This window comes from Dipodomys merriami, unplaced genomic scaffold (assembly GCF_024711535.1).
Source record: "Dipodomys merriami isolate MVZ:Mamm:240054 unplaced genomic scaffold, mDipMer1.0.p SCAF_579, whole genome shotgun sequence".
NCBI classification, from domain to species: domain Eukaryota; kingdom Metazoa; phylum Chordata; class Mammalia; order Rodentia; family Heteromyidae; genus Dipodomys; species Dipodomys merriami.
The window spans coordinates 386,814-407,346 of NW_027206156.1; the positions used below are offsets into that span (position 1 = coordinate 386,814).

A 20,533-nucleotide genomic window follows, 5' to 3' on the forward strand; every position below is an offset into this window, starting at 1 on the left:
AAAGCTACAGATTTTTTTTAATCTTTTAATTTTTTTTAACTTTTTTATTGTGAAAACATTGTACAGAGTGGTTAAAATTACATGGGAAAGATAATGAGTACATTTCTTATCAAGCATTGTAACCTCCTCCTTTGTTTCCCCCTCCCATCCCTTCCCATCCTCCTCCCGCACCCTCCATCGAAACCTCCTCCCCCCTTTCCCCACCAAAGTTGTAAAGTTCGTTTTTCTCCATAAGAACTTGTACATCTCATTGTTGCAATGGGTCCACCTGTATCCCTATTTAAAGAGTTTGTTTTTTTTCCCTTCTCCTCCACAAATTATTGTTTATTGCTTAGCTTGCAGTTGATAGCCAATAAGATTTTTATAAGATTACCCAGTTAACTGAAGGGTCGGGGCTATCAACTCTGACCCACTGCAGTGGTGACAGTTGTGAGTCCAGGCTCGATCTTGAAATAAATGACTCTAATGTGGTCACATGAGACTGGCTTCATGGTGGTCTTTGGGGATCGTTATCTAAGCACAAGACTAGTGTACACAGAGACACCCAGGAGCAACTGTATCTGGGACAATGAAGCTTTTTTCCACTTCTTTTTAGATAATCAATCATGATGTTGCAGTTGGCTCCACAGCTGCTCCACAGCTGAGCAGGAGGAAGGAAAGGATGCCTTAGACTGCAGGACAGCTTTGTGTACCCCTGGATTTCTGTGTAAGAATGCAGTTTGTGACCCTCTAGGCAGGAGTCGCCAAGCTGAAATGGGGGTATGCTTTGCCTGGAGAATGGGACCCTGTGAGCCCTGCATTCATGGTGAAGCAGCCTGGAAAGCCCTGTGAACATCTCCGGGATGGCCTCTCAGTGGCTTGGAGAAGTTGACTCCTGTAGTTGGACATGGCAGGAGGCAGGAGGAGAGCAGGAATCCAGAAGATGGGAGAGGCACAGAAGCAAATGCATCTCTCCATTGAGACTCATCGGCCATTCTAAGGAGGTTCACAACCCACACGTGGCAGCCACTGCACAGGTCCCCAAAGGCCCTACTTGTCTGGAGCAGTGCCTGATCCTGATCCAGAGCTGGAACTTCTCAAGTGGCCCTGTGCTTGGCTGGGCTGGAACTGAGCCTCCAGCCATGCTTCCTCTGCCCTTCTGTGTATAGCCTCCTAGCAACTGCCCAGACTACAGCACCCACAACAGGCCACCTCCTTGGGGCAAGCTGAGGCTGTGCTGACAATTCCTGGTGCCTGTTTCAAGGCAAGAGCCAGGCCTAGATCACAGCAGAGCTGGCCTTCACTTCCAAGGGCATCGAAGGAGGCATGACAACCACAGGCCCAACCTTGCTGTCCTCACTGCCCCTAGAGGTTACCTATCAGTCCCTGCCTTTGTTCTTGAAATTCTTCAGGCATTGGTTGTCTCATTTTTCATTATCTATTTGGGTGGGACTCGAGACTTCTTCCTCTCCTCACCAAACAAACAGGCCCTAGCAAATTCACCCCAAATTCTACACCTCACAGACACTCCCCAGAACCCAGCTGCCTTTAGGGCTGCTGCTGCATGAGCTGTTGGCCAACTGCCTCTTCCTCCCTTCACAGCCTCTGTCAGGGCCTCCCCACCGTCCTCTCCCCACCGCTCTTAGCCCCAACCAAAGCTTGGCCTCCCCTGTGGCATCCTCCCTCTCCAAACAGACCCCATTTCCAAGCCCAGCAGGGCCACTGCTCTAGGGAAAATAACTGTGGGCCTGGCACAGCAGAATCAAAGGTGTCACAGTTTGAAGCCTGCTGAGAATTAGAGGCAGCATAGGTCTCTGATAACTGTCTTTCACTTCACTTATATCCATCAGAAATTCTCATTTACATAACAGAGTGTTATTCAGAAAATATTTGCTTAGTCATCTGTTATCAATTATTTCCAAGACTAGAAACTTTTAAAGTTCCAAATATTATAGGAAGATCTTTGATTCATGTTGAATGAATGTGACTAGGTTGAGCTGTTGCATACATTCGTGTGTGTGTCTGTGTGTGTGAGCGCACGCGCGTGTATGGGGGGGTTTATATGTATCATTGAAATCAAGGACAAGGAACTTTTTTCCTTTTTCTGAGATATGCATTATGGTGTTTCTTTGTTGGTGGTAAGCTCTGATTTCTTGCTTTTGCCTGATGTGCACATTCCAGCTCAATTTTTCAATTAAACCTTCTTATTTAATATTGAGCATATAGTGCTCTGATATTGCTTTGTCTTTAATTTGTCATCTAGGATCTTCTTTTCCTCTTAACTATTAACATTCAATATAAATTTTACCTCATGACTGTTTTTCCCCTTTAATTTTCATCTCGAAATAAGAATTAAAAGACCTTTGATCTCTGTATTCATGAAAAAAACCATTTTGAATTTTCTGTTTAATGTAATAACACCTGGACACATTTGTTAGCAAAAAGATCTTAAAATTTATTTTGTAGTTTTAGTTTTAAAAACCCTCCTCCGTGTTTTCAGTATGGGGAGACAAAGAGTTCCTAGTATCAATGATAAGAGTTTTATTCATTAAAATATCAGATAATTCAGAATTTTGAATATGTCTAGTGGCAAATGAATACATTTGCTCAATAGATTTGCTTGATAGACCTGTGCACAAACATACCACTCATAAGGGCTGAGAAGGTGGATCAGTTGTAGACAACTTACCTTGAATGCAGAAGACCCTGGCTTTGATTCCTCAGCACCACCTAAGCAGAAAAATGTAGAAGTGGTACTGTGGCTCAAGTGGTAGAGCACTAGACTAGAGCTGAAGAGCTGAGGGATGGCAACCAGGCCCAGAGTTCAGCACCACCCACAAATTAAATCAATAAATAAAACTCATACTCAAATACATAAATTTCAAAGATTAATTACCATTTTAGTTAGGGGCAGGGTGCCAAGATATAGCAGACCTTTGTCACAAAGCTTTAAGAAGGATTCAACACCTGACAAGTAGTAAAAACAAAAAGTAAAAATTTAGATCTAACAACAACATATAGAATCGCCACTCAAAAAGAAAGAGGTACTAAGAATGAAATACTTTTTATAACATTTCTTAAGAGATTCTGGCTCTACATTAATAATCATATAATCTGACCTTCAAAAACTCCAGGTGAACCTGAGTCTTAAGGACCTCTACAAAAACTGGAATAGAGAATCATCCACCTGGATTTTTCAAATGGTTTTTGTTAAGGTAGTGTATATACAGATCACCATTTTATAAGTGGCTAATGAGTTCACTTCTTGTTTGACAATCTCATCACTTTGTTCTCTCTCTGATTTTCCATCCTGTCCCTGTCCACAAGTTTAGCTCATTGTGAATATAATATGTACAGAATACAACTGCTGCATTGGTTTCCCTGTTCTCCTTGAATTTCTGTGGCTCCTTCAATGTCCATAAAAGGATAAACAAGAACAGAAATATCCCTCTTGTTTCCAATTCCTGGAATTCATTTCAATATAAATACCAGTAGTTTTATGAGAGTGTCAGACTCTGTCCACACATCCTGAACACTTATACTTCCTGCACCTAGTCATAACTCCCACTGGATTCATAGGTCCACAAAGTAATTCTTTTCACTTTCCACACAGGAAGAACCTGAGTGTCAGAAAGATTAAGTAACTTACTGGAAATACTGGGCTGAGCATAGTGGCTCAGATCTGAAGATCATAGTTTGAAACTAACTCAGGTTGACATATCCATTACATGATTATCTCCAGTTTGAGGCAACCTGGACATCAAAGTAACCCATCCTAGCTACAAGAGTCTGGATATCCAGAGACTCAGAGAGAAGTTGGAAGAGCATTGGCAAATGCTCTTGCCCTATTCTAGGGAGTGACATGGTGCCAGCTTAGGGTATAGCTTCACCAGTGAAGGGTAGTAAAACAGGAGTGGTTATTTAAAAAAGCACTGGTCTGAAGCCACAAAATAAGGACCCCAGTCTGTGTGGACCAAAAAGTCTCTAGCATGAGGTTCTTTTTAAATTAACAGGCACGATTGTAGATTTTTGCAGAGTGGGATGGTGTATAGTTTCAGGCAATGTCTACTATGTCAGGTAATCCAGTCTGATCTTTCACCTGTTACCCAATAGCCAGGTTTCAACACAAATGACTTCAAGGAGATTGTTAAAATTATACTGTGACTTTTACCTCTAATGAATCAAAATTCTGGCAAATGATTTCTGGCTTCCAGATGTTCACACAACATTTCTCATGATCTTTTCTACTAGTTTTGTCTTTATTATTGATGTTTATACTACTTTTTTGTTGTTGTCTTTTGTGTATTTACCATTTTTAGGGCTTGAACTCAATGTTTAATGGTCTCTGTTGTATTTTTTGCTCATGGCTTATGACACGCCATTCCTTGAGCCACATCCTCACCTTCTGCTTCCTGCTAGATAATTGGAGATAAGTTTTCACATTTTTGTCTGTTTGGACTGGTATTGAACTAAAATATTCAGGTCTTAGCATCCTGAGTTTCTATGATTCTACACATGAACAGCTAACACCAAATTTTCCTATAATGTTATTTTAATTATGTGTTAGAAGAAAGTGGAAGTATATTTGTGCTGTGTGCAATTTTCAAATACAAGTTTGAATCAATTTGATATAATATAATTATTATCAATTTTAAGTTAAATCAAAGAATATTACACATTCCAAAGAAATATAATTGAAAAAGTGCATAATCATTTTCTTTAAACATGTAATGGAACTATGAATTTCTTTCACTTTACAATTCATGTTTGATATAACTTTATGATTCCAACATTTTTTTTGATATAACTTTAATTAGCAGACTTCCATGACTAAAAGTAAATATATCAATTTTATACTACAAGAAGCAAAGTTATTATAGTTAAGAATAGATTTTTCATCATAGCCAGAAGATAAGTTTTTGAGCATTATCACTATAAAGAAGTGTTACATGCAGAAATTAATGGATATGATGTAGCTTGATCATTACACAACATATAAATGAATGGGATTACCACTCCATACTTCATAAATGTGTAAAAAATAATTATATAGCTAGGCAGCAATGGCTCATGCTTGTAACCCTAGCTACGAAGGAGGCTGACAAGTGAGAATCATATTTATTTTTTATTTTTTATTGTGATCATACTGTACAGAGGGCTTACAATTACATGGGCAAGATAATGAGTACATTTCTTATCAAGCATTGCAGCCTCCTCCTTTGTTTACCCTTCACATCCCTTCCCAGCCTCCCCCACCCCAACACCCAATCCTTGCCCCCCCCACCAAAGAGGTAAAGTTCTTTTTCAACATGACAACTTGTACTTCTCATTGTTGTAACGGGTCCACCTGTATCCTTAAATGACTTTTTTTTCCCCTTCTCCTCCACAAATCATACCGACATCAAATATAGTGAAAGCAGGGGTTTTACTGTGGGGGAGGGACATACAAAGCAACAAACAAATAATCTTATAAATGTGTTAGAAACAAATGCATGAAAGAAAAAAAAACATTTAAAATACATATCTTGTAATACCTGTTTGGTCAAGTTGGTCAAAATCACTCCATGAGTATATCTTAAAAGTATATCCAATTTAAGAGGTCAAATACATATTTTGTACTGACAGTCATCTTACAGCAATAACTTACTACCTAATTATATGTGTATCTTCTTACCTAACATTTACTAAGAGCTGAAAATGCTCTCTTTTATCTAACTTAATGATCTAAATTCTTTGATTATGATGATGTTATTATTTGACAAATAAAATGTGCACAAGGGTGGTTCCACTGAAATGACAGGAAGGAACACTGATAAATAACAACATTGCAACACAGCTCTTTTTAGCCTCACTCTGTCCACATTGGCAAACAACATTGCAACCTCACACACACACACACACACACACACACACACACACACACATGTGTGCACATGTACACACACATATACATGCATGCCAAATTCAGGGCTTATTGTACAAAAAAGTTCAAATAAAATATTAGTGATTAGGAAAAATGATAATTTGACTTATTACAAAATAATACATAATCCAGTCACCACGGTTTTTACATTTTACCTGTCTCTCCACATGTGACCACTTAATTTATTTTTAGTTCATTCATTCATTCATTCTTTCATTCATTAGTTTGGTGCTAATACTAGAGCTTGAACTCAGGGCCTGGCTCTGTCGCAGAATTTGTTAACTTTTTTGTTTTAGGTTTCTCCAGGCTAGCATTTTACTGCTTATACTACAGCGCCATTTCTAGATTTTGTTGGTTACTTTCAAATGAGATTCTAAGGGACGTTTTTTGTCTGGTTTCAAAGCACAATCATCAGATTTCATCTTTCTGATGAGGTAGGATTAAAGACCTGAGCCACCCGTGTGGCTCCTACTTTTTCCTGTACTTATGTAATGCACATACTTAGATATTAATTTAAAACTGAGAACATAGAAGCAAGATGTACAGTGATAATATTGTCCTGTCAGAAATTCAAGTTAGTATTGTAAATTTCTTAAGATCATACACAAAAAAATATTTAAGAAGAAATCTGATGATGTGTGTGTATATTTGTGTGTGTTTGTTTGTGCTGTTGCAATATGTTCCACAAATAAGCACTGTGCAGGGGTGTCCAGCCATTCACAGTTATGTCATGAATATTTGCCTTGAGATACCAACTCATGGACAATGTCTAGGTGTCCACTATAGGCTTCCCGATGAAGAGGGGTATACTCATCCTCATCCCTAGTATTCATATGAGTGGCCTTTTTGGAAAGTCGTCTCTGCACTGTAGTAAGCTGCAAGGCAAGCACTCTACCACTGAGCCACCTTCCCAGTCCAAGGATTAAGATTCTTCTCTTTATGTAGGCGACTAAAAACGTATTTACTAATTTCTATATATAAATATTATTTCCGTCTCTTTTAAAAAATAAAAAAATTGTTTGCTCTGTAAATTGATTAGAAGCATGGATTTTGTGGCTAGTTAGGTCATTGCACATCTGTATCTCTTTTCCGCTTTCTCTTTCATGGATCTCATAGACAATATGGTTGCTCCATAATTATCCTAATTTATTTTGCTTTTATATTTTTGGTTGCATCATTTCACTTTCTGCTCTGCCATTTCCCAAAACAGCACCACACAAATAGAAAAATCCAGAAGTGGTTCTGTGGCTCAAGTGGTAGAGCGCTTGCCTTGATTTGAAGAGCTAAAGGACAGTGCCCAGGCCCAGAGTTCAGGCCCCACAACTAATTTAATAAAAAAAAAAATCTATATACTTGATAATTCTACTAAAAGATCTGACTGAAATCAGGTGAATTACACTTTTCCTGTACAATTAAGGAATAAGTCCAGGCTACGAAATCAACTAGAGAAGGCAGGCAGATTGTATCTGTGACAAAACTTTGTGGAAAATGGAATCACGGATTACTTACTGGTGATTCACTTGCAGTTGAACCATGATTCTGAACTGTTGCTTGCTGATTGTGAACTATTGCTTTGATCATTATATTCTCCAAGAAGAAAAAGTCAAATTTAATTGATAGCAAAGGACTACTAATACATTTTGACTTCTCATTAATCATCTTCAATCATCAAAATCACCTGAAGACAATAGACAGGCCTATTTGTAGATGAAAATATGTGTATTTTTTTAAAAAAAAAGAATTGGGGAGTTCCGGGAAGATGGTGGAGGAGAAGCTGGAGTCTAAGTAAGCTCTCGCATAGAAAGCAGTTTTAGAGTTCCAGTGAACAGTCCTAAGCCAGAGAATTACATGAAGTGAGCCATCACAGGACAGAGTGATAGGCCAGAGAGGGGAAACCCAGGCAAGGAGACACTTCTGAGCTCTTGCCTGCAGCCACCGCAGGGGCAGCCGCTGTGGCGATGGCGGGTAAGCGCAGAAGCCTACCTGAGCCACAGAGAGTATGTCATGAAGGAGCCAGACACAGGAGGCGAGCAGATTCTACTCAACACCAGCAAGAACCAACAAAGAGCAGACATCTTTATCGTGCAGTTTGTAGACCAGAGACGACCCAGGAACCAAGACTCAGCGTGAGTAGAAGCCTGACATGCTCACTCCTTCTCAGGGAGCAGAGGAGGGAAGGCCATCCCCCCCCAGCACCGGAGATCTCCATCTTGGATACCGACAAAGCTCAGAAGAGTTGCAAGCTCCAACTCAGGCCTTGGAATAAAACGAGTCATTTAGCAGGTCACAAGAACTTAACGGCAGCCTGACCTGCCAGACTCAGCTCCACCCAGGGAAAAGTCCCACAGTTCGGGTGCCAGCCCTTGGAGTGGCTTTCTCCACTGCGTAATCAGATCCAGAGGCCTGCTCCTCCCTCTAGCAGCCTCGAAAATCAATTGAAATTCAGTAAACAGAAACCCTGAGAATGGCTCCAGGCTGGGCTCTGTGAGTTTTCACAAACTAGCCCCCTGGAAAAGCTACTGTTTGTTGAAAGGCCTCAACTCTACCCAGAACCTAGCCTCAGCACAGCATCCCCCTCTTTTCTGATACTCAAAGCAGATCTGCCTCCCAATGAACTAGCCAGGGAGGAGGATCGCCAAATCCTGGGTAAAGCAGAGCATTTTTCTGCCTGTTTGAACAAACTGACTTAAGAAACCAACCAAACCACAGGACGACAAGCAAACCAGAGACTCCAACAAGAGGCTGGTTACGGACACAAGGGAGATGCAGGACTTTTCCCACTCCTCCAAAAAAAAAAAAATCAAAGAACTTTTTTCTTTCTTTCTTCTTCTTCTTCTTATTTTTTCATTTTTTATTTTTGGTACCTTGTATAAAATTTTTTTTCTAAAACTTTTTTTTAAATCTTCAATCTTTGCCTTTTTTGAAAAAAAATTGTTTTCCAGAAACTTTTTTTTCCGCTTATAATTTTTATTTTACGAATAAGTGAGTGTGCGTTTTTCTTTCTTTTTTGGTTTTCTTTCTCTTTTTTTTTTGTCTTTTTTAATTATCTTTTTGTTTTTTGCTTAGCTCTACTAAACTTCTCATCTTTTTCTTCATCCTTTCTTATACTTTTCACCTTCTTCTCTCTTTCGTTCTTCTTTATGTGACTTAATTCTTGTCCTGCACATCCTCAGATAAACAAGTAGTTGACTATTAGACCCTACCCACATTGTGTACACACTTAATCCACAAATTTATTACTCAAGTCAAAACCTCTAAGACTTAAATTCCTTAATAGCAGTACTACCTCTTTATACCTATGTAATATTTTAAGCATTTTTATTTTTAAGTTTTTCACATTTCTTTTATATCCCTCCCCTTCTCTCAATAAATTCACATTCTTATCTAAATAGATTGTAATCGATTCTACATAATTTTATTAATTTTTACCTTTCTATTTTTTCTGGTCTTTTGTTTTCCCTTTCCCTTTCTTCTTTTATTCTCTCTCTCTACTTTCATCCTACCCAACCTATTTCCTGCTTTGAGGTTAGGTCTTAGTTAACTCTCCCTAAGCCTCCCCAAATCAATCTATTCCTATTTTTACCCACATCTCATCCTAACCCTAATAATTTCTGGTCTTCCAAATTCTTCTTTGGGGTTCGTAGCTCATTAATGTATAGTTGTTTGACGTTGAATAGATGTATCTGTTGAACTAGATTGTATCTGTAGACTATTGACTGTGCAAATTCAGACTTGGGTTGATGCTTGCCTTAAGATAGTGTTCTAGCACAAAACTGGTGCTATTTTCATCTCAAATGGGCAGAGTAAGCCGGAAAAACACAAGAAAAATTGCAAATCTGGGTATCTCAATTCCCAATCTTGATAATCAGGGGACAGAACAGATAATGAATAATCCACAGGAGAATTCCCAAATAGCTCTACAAACACTGCTGGCAAGCATGATAAATGAAAAGATTGAAAGCATACAAAGGACTCTGTATGAGCATGTAGGGAGGGAGAGTAGGCAATCCAAAAGTTTATACAGGAATATCATAAGCATGAGGAAGCTACTCAAAAACTGTTATAGGATTTGCGTAAGCAGCTTGAGAATACTCAAAGAGAAAGGCAGGAACTGCGTTAGCAGGCTGAAAGCACTCAAAGAGAACTACAGGAGTCCCACAAACGGGAGGAAGCTAATCAAAGAGTAATAGAGGAATTGAGAAAACAGGAAGAGAATACACAAAGATCACTAAAGGCATTGATGGAATCCATTAACAATGAGCTGAAGGAAGTCAGGGATGCCACAAAGGGAATGCTGAATGGAACCCAACAGAAGGAATGGGAGTCCAAGGAAACCATACCCAATCAACTAAGTGATCTGAGAATAAACACTGAACATCAAATTAAGGAGGTAAAGAAGTTCATACAAGATCTAAAACAAAGCTTCAACAAAGAATTTGAAGCCATCAAAGCTGACCAATTAGAAGGAAAAGAGATAAAAAACAAAGTAGAAAGACTTGACAGCAGGTTAGACAATGCAGATGATCGAATCTCAGGGATTGAAGACAGCCTAGATATTATAGAGAAAGAACATACAACCATCCAAGACAAGTCCAAGAAATATGATAGATCTATCCAACACTTGGAAGACACCATCAGAAGGCCTAATCTAAGGATAATGGGTGTAGAGGAGCACCTGGAAACAGAAGTTAATGGCCTAGGAAATTTGTTTAACAGGATCCTAGCAGAGAACTTCCCAAACATGCAAAATGATAGGCCTATTCAGATACAAGAAGCTTTTAGAACTCCAACAGACCAGACCAGAATAGGACATCCCACTGTCACTTTATAATACACAGGATCAACATAGAGCAAGGGAAAGATCCTTAAAGCTGTCAAGGAGAAAAGATTAATCACCTATAAAGGGAAACCAATTAGAATCACCTCAGATTTCTCAGCACGGACAATCAAATCAAGAAGAGCCTGGAATGATGTATGCCACGCCCTAAAAACAAACAACTATCAACCAAGAATACTGCACCCAGCTAAACTCTCCTTCATAACTGAAGGCCAAATAAAAACCTTCCATAACAAAGGAAAATTGAAACAATACATCTCCACCAAACCAGCCCTACAAAAGATTCTTAAAAATGTCCTACACATAGAAAACCAACAAGACCACAATAAAGGCCAAGAAACACCAACCAAACTGAGAATCCAAGAACCATAGGAAGAACCCAGTTTTTGCAGCCCCCAAGAAGGTACATAACATGGCAGGAATTCCAAAATACCTCTCAGTCCTTTCTCTTAAGGTTAACGGACTGAACTCTCCAATTAAGCGACATAGACTGTCTAGTTGGATTAAAAAACAAGATCCTTCTATCTACTGCCTTCAGGAGTCACATCTTGCCCATAAAAACATACACATTTTCAATGTTAAACGTTGGAACAAAATTTACCAAGCAAATAACCCCCATAAACAGTCGAGATTTGCAATTCTAATATCAGATAAAAGAGACTTCAAATTAAAATTCGTGAGAAGAGATAAAGAAGGTTGCTACATACTAATAAAGGCATCTCTCCTTCAAGACGATATTAAATTCTAAATATCTACCTGCCAAACAATAGTGCACCCACATATATCCAAGAAACACTACTTTTCCTCAAATCCCCATATAAATACAAAGACATTAATTGTTAGGGATTTTTACACAACAATCTCCCCACTAGATAGATCAACTCAGCAAAAACTCAACAGAGAAACTACAGACCTAAACAACTGCATATATCAACTAGATTTAATATCTAGTTGATATATCTAGTTGAATATTTCACCCAGCAGCATCAGAATACAAGTTTTTCTCAGCAGTACAAGAAACATTTTCCAAAATAGATCACATTTTAGGCCACAAAGCAGACTTGTCTAAAATCAGAAACATTGAACTTATACCTTGAATTCTTTCTGAACACAAAGGAATAAAATTAGAACTCAACACGAAAAGCCACCAAAGAAAGTCCGGAATCACATGGAGACTGAACAACACACTGATGAATCACGAGTGGGTCATGGAAGAGATTAGAAAGGAAATTCAAATGTTCATGGTATTCAACAAAAATGAGCACACAAATGACCAGCACCTCTGGGACACAGCAAAACTCCGAGGGTAATTTATACCTCTGAGCTCCTACATCATCAAACTGGAGAGATCTGAAACCAACAATGTAGTGACACATTTAAACCTCCTTGAAAAAGAGCAGCAAGATAAACCCCAATCCATTAGAGGAAAGAAATAATTAAAATTAAATCAGAATTAAATGAATTACAATAAAAAAAAAACTATAGAAAGAATCAACGAAACAGAGTTGGTTCTTTGAAAAAATTAAAAAATTGACAAACCCTTAGCAAATCTATCAAAAAAAGAAGGGAACACACCCAAATAAATAAACTCAGAGATGAGAATGGAAGCATCACCATGGAAACAACCAGGATTCAGAACATTATAAGGGAATACTCCTCAAAACTTTATGCTAATAAGTTTGAGAACTTGACAGAAATGGACCTTTTCCTAGAAAATATTGACATGACAAAACTAAACGAAGATGAATTAAACCAGCTTAATAGGCCCATATCAAGCATTGAAATAGAAACAGCAATAAGAGACCTTCCAGCAAAGAAAAGTCCAGGACCAGATGTTTTTACAGCGGAATTCTACAATTCTTTCAAAGCAGAGCTCACACCAATTCTCCTTCAACTCTTCAATGAAATTGAAAGAGAAAGCTCACTATCGAACACATTCTATGAAGCCATCAAAACCCTCATCCCCAAACCAGGCAGGGACTCATCAAAGTAAGAGAACTATAGACCCATTTCTTTGACGAACATTGATGCACAACTTCTCAACAATATTTTGGCCAACCGACTTCAACAATTCATCCAAAAAATTATACACCACGATCAAACAGGATTCAATTCAGGGATGAAAAGCTGGTTCAATACACGCAAATTAATTAATATTATTCATCACATCAAGAGGGGCATGAGTAAGTACCACATGGTTTTCTCAATAGACACAGAACAAGCATTCGACAAGATCCAACACCCCGTTATGATGAAGGTATTGGAAAAATTAGGAATCCATGGGACATTCCTCAATACAATAAAGGCTGTATATGACAAACCTACAGCCAGCATTATACTTAATGGTGAAAAATTAAAGCCATTTCCTCTTAACTCAGGAACAAGACAAGGATGCCACTCTCTCCACTTCTCTTCATTCTGGTATTAGAATGCCTAGCTACAGCAATAAGACAAGATGCAGACATAAAGGGGATCCAAATAGGGAAAGAAGAAACAAAACTCTCCCTCTTTGCAGACAACATTATCTTGTATTTAAAGAATCCCATAGACTCCACTCCCAAATGACTCAAGCTGATTCAAAACTTTGGCAAAGTAGCAGGGTAAAAAATTAACCCTCAAAAATCAATGGCTTTCCTGTATGCCAACAATGAGAAAAGTGTGGCTGAAATTAGGAAAGCAACTCCATTTGTAATATCTCCACAAAAATAAAATACCTGGAATTAACTTTACCAAATAAGTGAAGGACCTCTATGATGAAAACTTTAAAATCTTGAAAACGGAAATCAACACAGAACTTAAAAAATGGCAAAACCTCCCATGCTCCTGGATTAGAAAGATTAACATCGTGAAAATGGCAATACTTCCCAAGGCTATCTACAAATTTAACGTGATACCTATCAAAATTCCAACCTCATTCTTCAAGGAAATAGAAGAGGCAATCCAAAAATTCAAATGTAACAATAAAAGACCCCGAATTGCAAAAACGCTCCTCAACGGAAAGCACACTGCTGGATGAATATCAATACCAAATTTCAAACTCTACTATAAAGCCATAGTAATCAAAACAGCTTGGTATTGGCATAAGAACAGACCTCAGGACCAATGGAATAGAATTGAAAACCCAGAAATGAACCTACAGACCTATAGCCATCTAATCTTCGATAAGGGAGCTAAAACAATACAATGGAACAAAGACAGCCTCTTCAGTAAATGGTGCTGACAAAATTGCTTAACTACTTGTAGAAAACTAAAGCTAGATTCTTATGTATCACCCTACACCAGAATCAACTCCAAATGGTCAAAGACCTCGAAGTCAAAGCAGACACTCTGAAAACATTAGAGGATGGAATGGGAGAAACCCTAGGTCTCCTTGGCTCAGTCCCAAATTTTCTGAATAGAGACCTGGAAACACAACAAATCAAAGAAAGGTTGGACAAATGGAATTGCATAAATTTGCAGAGCTTCTGTATGGCAAAGGGCATAGCTAGCAAGATCAATAGAAAGCCAAACGATTGGGAGATCTTCACTAGCCATACAACAGACAAGGGTCTCATATCTAAAATATACTTGGAACTCAAAAAATTAATTCCCCCAACAATAAATCCTCAAAGAAACAACTGCCCATTATATAAGTGGGCAAAGTCTTTAAGAGAACCTTCTGTGAATAAGAAAGAAGGATGGCCAATAGACACATGAAGAAATGCTCAACATTCCTGGCCATAAAAGAAATGCAAATCAAAACAATATTGAGATAACACCTCACTCCAGTTAAAATGGCAAAAATCAAGAACTCTAACAACAACAGATGCTGGAGTGGATGTGGACAGAAGGGAAACTTATTTCATTGTTGGTGGGAATGTAAACTTGTTCAACCACTTTGGAAAGCAATATGGAGGTTCCTGAAAAAACTTCACATAGAGCTCCCCTATGACCCAGCAATCCCACTTTTGGGCATTTACCCAAATGTTTACAAACAAGACCACACTAAACCTACCAGCACAACTATGTTTATTGCAACATTATTTACCATAGCTAAGATATGGAACCAACCCAGATGCCCCTCAGTAGATGAATGGATCAAGAAAATGTGGTATATATACACAATGGAATTCTATGCCTCCATCAGAAAGATTGACATTTCCGCATTTGTTCGGAAATGGAAAGACTTGGAAATATTTATATTAAGTGAAGTCAGCCAAGCCCAAAGAAACATAGATCCCATGGTTTCCCTTATTTTCAATATCTAGTATATGTATGAGTCAATCAGAGAAGGTCAGATAAGGTGATGTTAGGAAAATGAAATCTTAGATATGTATTTAAAAGGTTTTTTTCCTTTCATGCATTTGTTTCTAACGCATATAAAAGATTATTTCTTTGTTGCTTTGTATGTCCCTCCCCCACAATATAACCCCTGCTTTCACTGTATTTGATGTCGATATAATTTGAGGAGGGGATGGGGAAAAGCAATTCGTTTAAATAAGGATACAGATGGATCCGTTGCAACAATGAGCAGTACAAGTTGTAATGTCGAAAACGAACTTTACAAATTTGGTGTGGGGGGACGATTGGGTGGGAGGTAGGAGGAGGCTGGGAAGGGATCTGAAGGGTAAACAAAGGAGGAGGCTACAATGCTTGATAAGAAATGTACTCATTATCTTGCCCATGTAGTTGTAAACCTTCTGTACAGTATGTTCACAATAAAATTTTTTTAAAAATTCAGAATTTCATAGCTATTAAAAAAAAGACAAGAATTTAGGTAGTCATACAAAGGACTTCTATTTTACTACTGCATTATACATTTTTTCTAATGTTGGTTACCAACATTACAAAGCTATTAGAAAGCTATTAAAGCCTTTATGTTGAATAGTGAATTCTTTCACACTCTAACATGGTATTTCCCAAATCATTGACATAGAAGGCATTGTTTCCTATTTTCTCATTCCTAGAATAAGCTGCACATGAAGACCCCACTGGTCCTCATTTTCAGTCTGTACTTTGAATACCGAGGAAAATCTTTCCTCTGCTCTCTATCAATTCCCTACTATCCCGTTAGATTAATTCAAAATATTAAAAATGGAAAAAGAGAAAATAAATCATGGTGAAAAAACATATGCAGGAAATTCACCAGATTTTTCTGCTCAGTTCAACCATTGTGAACTCTTGGTGAAATACATGGACATCTCATTCCCATTTGCACTCAAAGTCTCTGGTTAGGCAATTCTGACGAAGACAAGGAACAAGATGAAAAAGTGAGAAACGGTATCAATTGCACGAAAAAAAAATGGAGTAGGATTCAAGCAAATATATTCTTTGGGATGCTGAAATTAATCGGCTTACTATGCTGTGTAGACTACTTTACAAAAAGGCCACCCAGATGAATACTAGGGATGAGGATGAGTATACCCCTCTTCATTGGGAAGCCTAGAGTGGACACTTAGACATTGTCCATGAGTTGGTAGCTCAAGGCAGATATTCATGCAATAACTCTGAATGGCTGACAACCCTGCACAGTGCTTATATGTGCAATAATACTAGAGTGGCTTCTTTCTTAATTCATCATGATGCAGATACCAATACCCAAACTAAAGGCCTCTTGATTGCCTTGCATCTTGCTGCTGGGAATAGAAATAGAAAAGATACTCTGTTGAACCATTATATCAAACCAGGTCTGAAGAACCACTTGGAAGAAACTGCATTTAATATTGCCAAAAAGATAAGTATGTATCACTACCTCTATGAAGTTGTGGAAGGCTCTACTAATTGTTCTCCTAAGTCGTAAGGGTTTGGTTAAGTTTCTTAAATTTCAAAAATGCCAGTCCATCCTTTGTGTCCCTTAATTTTTTTTTTCAAAATACAAAGCAACAGCAATATCTTACTTTAAAAATTCATGGATTCCATGGTATTCTTCGAAGTGAATTGCCTGACTTTGATGTCAAAATGTATTCAATAGTTGTTTGTATTCATCTAAAATGATTTCTGCAGTTTGTGATTTTTTTAAATCAGAAATAATTTTAACTTATCTGTTGAAATGCATAGTAAAGAAACTAAAGTTTTTCCTCGTAGTTTTCTGAAAAAAAGTATGTCTATGTTTGTATAATATCCATAATCTATTTCATTCACTCCTAGATATAATAGTTGGAATTCTACATTGTTATATAATGTATAGGTTCATAAATAAATGTGTCATTTCAGATTGCATTCCATATAGAAGAAGTTTAAGATTTCTTTTTTTCCTAGGTCCTTATATTATTTTATTTCTTTGGGATAAAATTATAATGTTATCTAATTTCAAGTTTTGTAAAGGTTATGCTATGTAAAGGCCTTTCTAAGGTGAAGAATTAATACACTGATGTCAAACTAACCTTTAATTCTATAAATTACATGTATTGTTACACTTGTTTTTTGTAATTAACTTTTTAATAACTGTTTTTCATTTCTTGCATCAGAAGAATGAAAAATATGGAATACTTCACAAATTTTCATATCATCTTTGTGCAAGTGCCATGTTAATCTCTGTATTGTAATTTGGGTAGACCTGTTTCTGAAGCATGTAGTACCCTCTAAATTTAAGTACTTAATGATTTAATCTTTATACAGGCATCTATCCATGGTTCATTATTTGTAACAAGGAACCCTTTTTGTTCCTAAAAATGCTATTGATCTTATTACTCTAAAAATCTGTGTATTGTGGAAAAAACATATCGTTTGTTCGATTACTCACATTTACAATTTTTTTGTCAATGTCTATTTTGTCATTTTCATTTTAAATTTCATCATACTTTGAAACCTTTTCAGCTAAGTCCGAAGGTGATGGCTTTTCAATACTTATTTATCAACTCAGTTAGCTTTGTAGAGCTAATGGATTCAAAGTAAGTCTTGCTTAAGAGCTACTTCTAAACTTCTGCAGCTTAAAATTTCCCAAATGAGGTCTTACTGGGACAAATGTCTACCTGAACCTTTACCCTTCTTCCGTGTAGGAACAGACCAACCAGAATATCTTACCTGACAGCATAGATTTTCTTACTGGAAGAAAACTAATCTTAGTTACAAGGAATCATAGAGAGATGAACAGTTCAGACCGAATTGTTCGGAATGGAAGGTATTTTATCAAAATATAATTGTTTATTATACTTATCATTTCAAAAGTAGCTAAAGCCAAGAAGGTGAAAAAATTGTTCATATGCATGATTACCTACTGTTCTAGCCTGTCCATCATCCAACCTGGCAGGAATTTACACTACTGATTTTCTATCACCAAATATTTCCATAGGTCCTGAAGAAGGCCATATGTTTCTCCTTGATATTAGGCCTTAAATTGGTAATGTTTTAATCATATTGTTTCCTCTTGCCTCTACGCTGTAAATCTACAAATGGTAAAGCTTGAAGTCTAACTCTACCAAAAACTGAGATAGAGATAATGGAATAATACTTTAAAACAGAGTTGCTTTTGATTCCCTAACCACAACACAATAATGTAAAACAATTTTTATTTTATATATACTTATATATTTTATATTTATATGTGCTTATTTTAAATTTTACACAGTGAATCTAGAAAATAATTGAAGACTCATCTCAAATGCTCATTTCCTACGTTATTTCAGGACCCCAATTCCTTACAAGAATTAGCAGAAATCAATTGTGAAATGCAAGGCAACTTAAAATGAAAGATGAGATCACAAAATCTGAGAGAAAGTACTGTAATTCAAACTTTCAATTTACACATGACCAGCCCATATGAGTGAACAAAATCACAAATGAACAAGATTATTTTTAGTACCCCTCTCCTAATGAATAATGAAAGATTTCAGTGCAGCCAAAAAAAATAGTTTCTGTAGGGCTGGGAAGGTGGCTCAGTGGTAGAGCACTTGCCTTGCATGCCTGAGGCCCTGGGTTCGATTCCTCAGCACCACATAAGCAAAAAGAAAAAAGCCGGAAGTGGCGCTGTGGCTCAAGTGGTAGAGAGCTAGCCTTGAGCTGAAGAGCTGAGGGAAAGTGCCCAGGCCCAAAGTTCAGGCCCCATGACTGCACCCCCCCAAAATATAGTTTTGTAATGATAGATCCATAATTGGTCTACCAAGGCTAGGAATACTTGATTTAGAGGTCAAATATCATTTAGAAAAACATTAACTGGGAAGATCCTTAGTTTTTCAAAACACTGGTAGTTCAGTAAAACTAGGTTCTGTGGTATAAAAATGTTGTCATTCTCAAACCAATGATAACCTACATTTAATCTCCTGAAAGTATATTCATTTTCAAATAAACTATTTAAAATCACACATGCCAAACCCTTGACATGTAGATGATAGTGCATTACAATGTTTTCAAGTGTAGGGAGCAAGTTACAATAGAGTTGATTTACGTACCCAGCACTAATACCAAACAAGTTAAACCATTCATTAAAGTGTAGAAATAGTACACCTCACCATTTGTGTTGTTTAGTAGGTGCCTTCCAGAAATGTGTTAAATAGATCAGCCTCCCATATTTCAAACCCAAATATTAGCTAACAAAGTAAATTTCATCAAATAAGAAGGTACATTTGAAAAAGTCACTAATAGCTGCCTTATCATGTGTTGTTTTATGTTTTCCCTATCTGTTTAACATAGTAAGAAATATGATTTTAAGTCTTGAATATGGGTACTGATGAGAGATGTGACAAACATAAAATCTGTCTTCTATTTCTGTCATATTCCTTTAAGAAGTAAATTTTAGTTTTGTTCTTTTTTCCAAAACGTATAGGTAGTAGAAAAAATTATTCTATGTAAAATAAAATAATCACACACCATTGTCCAAAGCTATTTATAAAAACTGGTAGTTAGGAATAAATTCTAAGCCATTTTTAAACTTTCTTATTGATTAAAGATTAATCTTCCAAATGAATGAGAATAAAATCATGTCTAAGTGCTTAACATCTCCAGTCTTGCAAATTGTTATTGCAGATGAATGAATTATGGAAATATAAGCTGACAACAGTTCAAGTCTATGTGAGAGTGAAACTCCATGGAATGTATATAAACCTTTCAAAGTATTAACAGGCAGTTTAACAGAATGACTATCAGGAAATTGAAACCAGAGAGGAACAATAGTCAAGAAATAGAATGAATGAAAAATGGAACAAGGGGCAAGTACAGCTAGAATACGCAATGTACATATGTAATAAAGGAAGTGGTAAATTTGAACTAAATCTTGGAGAAAGGGTTGGTTGAGAATGATAGAAGGAGTGACTCTGATCCAGGAACATTAGACAATTAGATGGACATATTTAATTGTAACACACTTGCACAACCTTTTGAAATTCACTTAAAAACAACAATAAAAACACACAAAAATCACAACCAAACAGCAATCTCTAGAGAGTATGAATATGCCCTCTCAAAATTTTAAGCAGTTAAAGAAGGGCGGTCTTTGGAAAAGCAAAGAAAGCTGTTCAAAGAGGGAAGTTTGGGGTAGGGGAGAATTTTGAACAGATTTAACAAGATTGTCTAAGGTTATAAATCACCTATATATACTGCAAATATTTTCTTCTGCGAGTGCTCTTTGTCTGAACTGGATACTCCAGTCCTGAGGCACACTTGATAGCTTGTGAAGAAAGAATGGAAGAAGCAAGATCAAGAACCTATTACTCCACTGGAGAGAAAATAGTACTCTATGTTTTCTCTCAATCTCTTCACTACTCCATTTTCATACTTTTAATAACGTCATGTGATTTTGAATTTTCTTTCCTTCTTTGTTCTCACAAAGTAATTGTTCAAAATAATTCATTAAATATTTTTTGCCATTATTTTCTATCATG

General features: G+C 37.0%; 1 pseudogene; it reads right to left on the minus strand.

Moving 5' to 3' along the window:
* Nucleotides 1-17,192: 17,192 nt before the first annotated feature.
* LOC138813040 (U6 spliceosomal RNA) lies at nt 17,193-17,289 on the minus strand (annotated as a pseudogene).
* Nucleotides 17,290-20,533: the final 3,244 nt, after the last annotated feature.